The 8,103-nt window shown below is 39.7% G+C and overlaps 1 long non-coding RNA gene across 1 annotated transcript; it reads left to right on the forward strand.

The window, feature by feature from the left end:
- Nucleotides 1–5,147: 5,147 nt before the first annotated feature.
- On the forward strand, nucleotides 5,148–6,639 carry LOC110922665. The gene is made up of 3 exons (XR_002583351.2): nucleotides 5,148–5,290; nucleotides 5,765–5,818; nucleotides 6,330–6,639. It is a non-coding gene; the product is annotated as an uncharacterized LOC110922665 (long non-coding RNA).
- The last annotated feature ends 1,464 nt before the right edge of the window (nucleotides 6,640–8,103 follow it).

Genomic DNA, 8,103 nt, shown 5'->3' on the forward strand with positions numbered 1-8,103 from the left:
CGGATAAGCAAACGGCTGGCCGTCGCCGACGGCCAGACACCCGTCGCCGACGCCATACCCTCACCCGACGCCTTAACACCCTGCCGACGGGTGATTTTGTCCGACGGCCATTATACGAACCCGTCGCCGACGGGCACATAGCCGTCGCCGACGGCTTACCCAATACCAAAACGCTGAATTGTTTGTTTTTCATGTTTTGTGTTACCGGTTTGTTCGAAAGCTTATTTCTTGGCTACGTTGTGACCATATAAGGTTTAACAAGTGTGTGTAATCACTATTAGCGAACACAACGAGAATGGATTCGTAAGAATCAAAAGAAACGAAGCAAATGAGATGAAATGGATTAAATGAATGATGATTAATGATTAAAGATATGCTGAATGATTAAATTGTATTAAACGAAATATTAACATTGTGTAGATGGCTGATGCAAGAAATATTAACGATGATAATGATGATAACAATGATGTGGCTAGACAAGAAGCATTCGAGAACAGAGTTACAGAAGTAGCGGAAGGGTTTATACAAGCCAATCTTCCACGGTTGGCCCAAGAAGTAGAAAGCCGAGTTCTAGGGGTTGTGGATGCTATGATGACTAGTAAGCTCGAAGAGTTGAAGGAATTAATCGAAGGATCCAAGAGTAGAGGTAAGGAACGAAGGTGCACTTACAAGGATTTTATGGCATGCCATCCGATGACGTATGACGGTAAAATTGACCCAGTCGAATGTCAAAGATGGGTCTCGAATATAGAGGCGGTGTTTATACGAAGCCGGTGCGATAAGGAGGACCAAGTGATGTTCGCTACCGGTTTACTAACCCATCAAGCGAAAGATTGGTGGGATGCGCACAGCAAGGAAATAGGCGACGATAGGCTGCAAGCTATGACTTGGCAAGAGTTCAAGGGGCCCTTCATGAGATATCATTGTCCACAGTCGGCGATCGACAAGATTCAGGAGGATTTCTTACGCCTCCGGCAGAAAAACGAATCAGTGAATGAAATAGCAAACAATTTTATGGATAAGATGAAGTTCTGTGGGGAATTGGTAACAACCGAGAGGATGAAGATAAGTCGTTTTTATGGCGTGTTAAAGGCAGAAGTTAGAGAGTTCATCACTCCCTCAAAATGTGAAACTCTTGAAGAGCTCATTGATTTAGCGCGGGATAGAGAGATCGAAATTAAAAGGCAAGAGGAGCGAGGTGAAAAGAGGCCGAGTGAAAAAGGTGCAAGTTTTAGTCCATCCAAAAAGGGGAAGTTTCAGGATCAAGGAAGAAAGGGGAAGTCGAAAGGTGGGATTACACCATGCAAGACGTGTGGAAAGCTCCATACCGGAGAGTGTTTGCTAGGTAAGAAGGGGTGCTTTAAATGCGGTAAGGAGGGGCATTCGTCCTATCAATGCCCGGACAACCCAAAGACTTGTTTCAACTGTTTCGAAAAAGGGCATATCAAGTCGGAATGTCCAAAGCTTCAACAAGGGTCAAAGAAAGAAGATAAGAAGCAAGAGGGTTCTAGGGCAAAGGGGAGAATGTTTCAGATCACGTCTGAAGAAGCCAAGTCCCAACCAAATATGGTTTCAGGTATTTTTCTAATAAATTCTATACCGGTTTACGTTTTGTTTGACACCGGAGCTACCATGTCGTTTATCTCTAGTGAACTTGTTCAACGTCCATCCTTTAAGATTGAACAAATGTCGATGCCCTTAGAAGTAGAGATAGCAGATAGTAAAAGTTACTTGTTGCACGAAATATGTAAAAATTGCAAATTGACCATTGAGGATGAGGAGTTTGCTATTGATCTTATCCCCATGATCTTGGGGGAATTCAAAGTAATAGTGGGTATGGATTGGATGTCTCAAAACCGTGCAGAGATAAAATGTGAATCCAAATCTATACTTCTCCAAACTCCAAGTGGAAGACGATTAAATGTACAAGGCGAAAGAAAGATGGAAGCGAAGCTATGTACTCTCGTTCAAGCCACTAAGTACGTGCTCAATGGGAGTAGAGCATACTTAGCTTACGTAGTAAATACTCAACAAAGCTTCCCAAAGCTTGAAGATGTTGAAGTTGTGAACGAATTTCCGGATGTATTCCCGGAGGAATTGCCGGGACTCCCTCCCGAGCGAGAAGTGGAGTTCAATATCGAATTGAATCCGGATGCGAAACCGGTCGCGAAGGCTCCCTATAGATTAGCTCCCACTGAAATGCGGGAATTAATGACACAAATACAAGACCTCCTAGACAAAGGCTTTATACGCCCAAGTGTGTCGCCTTGGGGAGCGCCCGTCTTATTTGTTAAGAAGAAAGACGGGTCGATGCGCATGTGCATCGACTATAGGGAGTTAAATAAGCTAACCATAAAGAACCGCTACCCTTTACCTAGAATCGACGACCTTTTCGATCAGTTACAAGGGGCGAGTTGGTTCTCCAAGATAGATCTGCGATCGGGGTACCATCAGGTTAGAGTACGAGAAGAAGACATTCCAAAGACCGCATTTAGAACCCGTTACGGACATTATGAGTTTTTAGTAATGTCTTTCGGGTTAACTAATGCGCCGGCGGCATTTATGGACCTTATGAACCGTGTATGCCGACCCATGTTGGATAGATCGGTAATTGTATTCATAGATGACATTTTGGTTTATTCACAAAGCAAAGACGAACATGCTGTACATCTGCGTGAAGTACTTGAAACTCTCCGTAAGGAGAAGCTCTACGCAAAATTTTCAAAGTGTGCCTTTTGGCTTAGGGAGGTACAGTTTCTGGGGCACGTGATAAATGCGGAGGGTGTTATGGTTGATCCTTCAAAGATCGATGCTGTAATGAAGTGGGTTCCTCCGAAAAATCCAACAGAGATAAGAAGTTTTCTGGGTCTTGCTGGATACTACCGAAGGTTCATACAAGATTTTTCCAAGATAGCCTTACCCTTAACAAAATTGACAAGAAAGAAAGACAAGTTTGTATGGGAAAAAGAACAGGAGGAGGCTTTTCGAATGTTGAAAGAAAAACTATCAAGTCCCCCGATCCTAACGTTACCAGACGGAACCGAAGACCTGGTGGTCTATTCAGACGCTTCACACCAGGGATTGGGTTGTGTTCTAATGCAAAGAGGGAGAGTTATCGCTTATGCTTCGCGACAATTGAAGCCTCATGAGGTGAACTACCCCACACACGACTTGGAATTAGCGGCGGTAGTGTTTGCATTAAAAATTTGGAGGCATTATCTATATGGGGCAAAATGCACCATTTACTCGGACCACAAAAGCCTTAAATATTTCTTTGAACAGAGAGACCTAAATATGAGGCAGCGGAGGTGGTTGGAACTTATCAAAGATTATGATTGTGATATCCTCTACCATCCGGGGAAGGCAAATGTAGTAGCCGATGCATTAAGCCGTAAAGAGTATCCACCTCCCATAAAAGTGAAATCCATGAAGATGGTAGTTACGCCACGATTACTCGAGGCAATACGCGAATCCCAGATAAAGTCGCTCGGAGCGGAAGACCTGAAGAGGGAACGACTAAAAGGTGTGATCGATAATCTAGAAGAAAATTCGACCGGGCTTAAGACGCGGTTCGGCCGAATTTGGATTCCGCGATTCTGCGAAGTCAAAGCTGCCTTGCTCGACGAGGCACATAAGTCTCGATATTCGGTCCATCCCGGGGCTACAAAGATGTATCGGGACTTGAAAGCCAATTATTGGTGGCCGGGTATGAAGCGTGACATAGTTAAATACGTCGCGAAATGCTTAACATGCTCCCAAGTGAAAGTAGAACATCAAAAGCCGTATGGGAAATTACAACCTTTGGAGATACCGGTATGGAAGTGGGAGGAACTAACGATGGATTTGATAACCAAACTTCCTAAAACAAAGAAAGGGCACGATACAATATGGGTAATCGTAGACCGACTTACAAAAAGCGCTCACTTTTTACCCATCAAAGATACTTACTCTTCCGAGAAAATGGCAGAAATTTATATGAACGAGATCATATCCCGTCATGGAGTGCCCGTGTCGATTGTCTCAGATCGGGACACTAGATTTACTTCTCGTTACTGGCGGAAGTTTCACGAGAGTGTGGGTACGAAATTGCACATAAGTACCGCCTACCACCCTCAAACTGACGGCCAGTCAGAAAGAACCATTCAAACGCTCGTTGATATGTTGAGGGCGTGTGCCTTGGATTTTGGGGGAAGTTGGGACGACCAGTTGCCACTGGTCGAATTTTCTTATAATAACAGTTACCATAGTGGTATTCAAATGGCACCTTACGAACTATTATACGGGAGAAAGTGTAGGACTCCCGTATGTTGGGGCGAAGTGGGACAAAGGGAGCTTGCACCAAGTGATTTAATAGCAGTGACGAATGAAAAGATCGAAATGGTTAGAACAAGGTTGAAAGCAGCTCAAGATCGGCAAAAAGCTTATGCAGACAAGAGAAGGCGTCCTATCGAGTTCCAAGTCGGAGATTTTGTCTTGCTAAAAGTGTCCCCATGGAAGGGTATAATCTGTTTTCGCAAACGGGGAAAGCTAGGTCCTCGTTACATTGGGCCGTTTATAATTTGGCTCAGGTTGGAAGGGTTGCGTATCGATTAGAATTACCGCCTGCTCTAAACGGGATTCACAACACCTTCCACGTTTCGCAATTGAGAAAGTGTCTAGCGGATGAGACAGCACTAGTACCTCTTGATGATATCGAGTTGGACGAAGGGTTAAACTATATCGAAAGGCCCATAGCCATTAAAGACTTCAAGGTGAAGAATCTCCGCAACAAAGCTGTTAGACAGGTGTTGGTGCAATGGCGGCACCGGAAGGGTTCGGATCTTACGTGGGAAGCAGAAGATGAGATGAGGAAACACTATCCTTTTCTCTTCGGTATGTCAGTATTTACGTTGGTTATGTGCTCAGGTTTCGGGGACGAAACCTCTTTTAAGGGGGGTAGACTTGTAACACCCCAAAATACGTTATCCATTTATATTGTTTTAAGTATATAAAAGTGCAAAGAATTTAACCAAGTTAAATGATATGATATTAATTAGTAAGAAAGAAAGTTAGTGTAAAAAAATGTCAACACTTGAAACTTAGGGGCTGAACATGTTAAATGTGATATTAGTTTCACTAAAATAAGGAAAACACAAAAATAAACACACAGATGTGTGTTGTAGTCGACCAGAAGCAAGACCAAAAGGGGAAAACCCTAGTTTTGAAGGATTCTCAAGATTAAGAGGAAATTGAGAGCTCAAATCAATGCTAGAACCCGAATTGTCAACCATCTAAGCTCGAGCAACAATAGGTAAGTCGAAAATCCTGTTTTAGTGAGTAATGAGAAATGGGTTTTTGACCTAAACATGAAATTAAGAGCAATTCTTGTGCAAATGTAAGTTAGGAACTCATAATAGACTGAGAATTATGCTTGAATTCGATTATTGAAAGAGTTAGGGTTATACCCATATGTTGTAGGACTTGCATGAACAAGATGATTTTTATAATATGCTTACAATTGTGAGTTCTTGCATGATCTTGTATATGATAAAGAAATTAGACAAATTATCATAAGATGAAGGAAAGATAGGGATTTACCCAATTCTTGTTGAACTAGAAAGTTAATCAAGTAAAGTCTATGCTATGAACACTTGTACATTACAATTGTAAATTCAATGCCCACCAAGTGTTTGATAAAATGCTTAAGAGACGATTATATGTGTGATATGAGAAGAAAATGATGGAATGACTTGATTCAACTAAGTAAACGAATGTTGTAATGTAGGCGTGAAGGAAGAAAGCTCTAACACTAGTCAAGCGGGAGGTGTACAAGATCGAGGTATGTTTCGTTTTATACGAATCTTTATTATATTTCCCATTTATATTAAATTTAATGTAAAGCTATCCTTGTATAACGAACGTGACAATGTAGTAAGTAAGCGACAAATCCCTTGTGGATTTGGGTAAGTTAACGAAAGTAATGTTGAGTTATGCTAAACCCAATTTCACGGGTTGAAGGTGTATGCTTAACTCTCTACGAGAGTGTTTATGCTAAACCCAATTTCACGGGTTGAATGTGTATGCTTAACTCTCTATGAGAGTGTCTATGCTAAACCCAATTCTATGGGTCGAACGGTATGCTTAACTCTCTACGAGAGTGTTTATGCTAAACCCAATTACACGGGTCGAATGTGTATGTCAAACTCTCTACGAGAGTGGTTATGCCTAACCCATTTATTGGGTTGTTGTATGCTTAAGAGTAAGAAGGTTTTATATGGAAAAAGCTAAAACGTAAGGTTGTGATTTTCTATGGCGAACACTAACTTTTTAAATTGTGGATGTCAATGTAGGTAAAGCACCTCTATAGGCGATATGGAGATATGGAACGAGCACATGTTCAAGCCTTATAATACCAAGCGCTTCCGCAACTTATATGCATGTTTTTGGGTTCTTGTTTTGTTACTTGGTTAAACTTTGTCGAATTGTTTTAGGTTTGAAAATTTGTTATTTTCGTTGGAATGGTTTTATGGAAAATGGGTCGTATGTAAACGTTGTATGTTATGTCAAAACAGGGGGTATGTCCGTTTTGCAAACGGGTCATGCCCAATTTTTGTAAAAATTTCTTTAAGTGTTAAAGTGGTATTTTAATTGTCCGAAAAATCTTGTTTATATAAGTAAACTATTATTTTGGAAAAAGCGGTCCTTACATGGGGCTGGGCTCGCTACACCCAGATAGATCTACCGCTAATGACCCTCGGTCCTACAATGAGGATTAATGGCCTCCAGTTCCCGTCTACTCACTCACATGATCTAAGTAGTAACCCTCCTTATGCTAACCATACCATGTAAAAGTATTCGTAATCATTGTAACATGTATTTCACCCTCGAAGTATAAAAACTGAAAATAGTTAAAAGAAAAGGGAGACATGAACTCACAGAAGTGCGTCTCGAAATAGTAACTCCCAATCAACCTGCTGCGTGACGACCTACACGTGCTAACCTCTATTAGACGGACGGCCGTGCTTTGGCTTAAGGTTTAAGCTTTTGGGAAATAGTTAGACAACTATTTCGTATTTACGCTTCTTAATTATTTATTAATTATATTCCTTCCAAAGGATGGGGGTTTTAATACATGGGCGTTTTTGTAATTCTAAAAATATATTATTAAGTCTCACTTAATAGAATATATTTTTACTCATTTGTCTAAAATATTCTAACTTCAAAATATACATATTTTTCACAAAAATATTATATTTTATTCCATACAATTTTTCAAAATAATACTACTTTTATCAAAATACGCATTTAAGAGTATTTCCTGAAAATACATAAGTTACATTTTAACGTTCGTGTGGTAATAATAATACCGGTGTAACTTAAATATTTATTGTGAAGGCGTTGGTATTATTTTGGAAGTCGTAACTTCATTATATTCCAAGTGATATTATTTTTACTCTAAAAATAATATACATATAGTTCACATAAAATCACACAAGCATCTTACTATGAAATATATATTCTAAATATATATTTAACAAGTTTTATTTATGAAAATCCACCTCCGACGCTTGGAAATGTTGCAATAAAAATCATGGCGAATTTTATATGGAAAAACAAGTTAAAAATACATTTATAACACTTGTTACAAAATATTTCCAAGTGTTATTTTTCTGGAAAAATTTTGCCAGAGTTTCCTCTGTAACTGGAGGTGGCCACGCTTACTAGCGTATCATTTTCTTTTAAACCAACAATTTTCCAATCATCAACATACATCATTCAAACCTTAAACTAGTCAAAAATAAGCATAAATCGCAATCAGATGAACTTGTAAGTTGTGTAAAAGTATGTAGTAACTTTATAACACATTTAGTAGATCTTTCCATCTTTAAAAATAAAATCAGTTTCTTGAAAACTTTATTTTTAAAGAATATGTAACTTTACAACTTCAAGTCCAAAAATTACGAAAATATTTCTTTGTTAAATCCTTTTGTCACACAAGTGTTTACACACTTGTTTGTTCACAAAAAATGCTTTTAGTTCATGAAATATCCGGCTTTTAAACAAGGTTTGCATCTTACACTTGGTTCTTCGAAGATACCACTTGTAGATCTTTAGATCTACTAG

This window comes from Helianthus annuus, chromosome 8 (genome assembly GCF_002127325.2).
Source record: "Helianthus annuus cultivar XRQ/B chromosome 8, HanXRQr2.0-SUNRISE, whole genome shotgun sequence".
In the NCBI taxonomy this organism is placed as follows: Eukaryota; Viridiplantae; Streptophyta; class Magnoliopsida; order Asterales; family Asteraceae; genus Helianthus; species Helianthus annuus.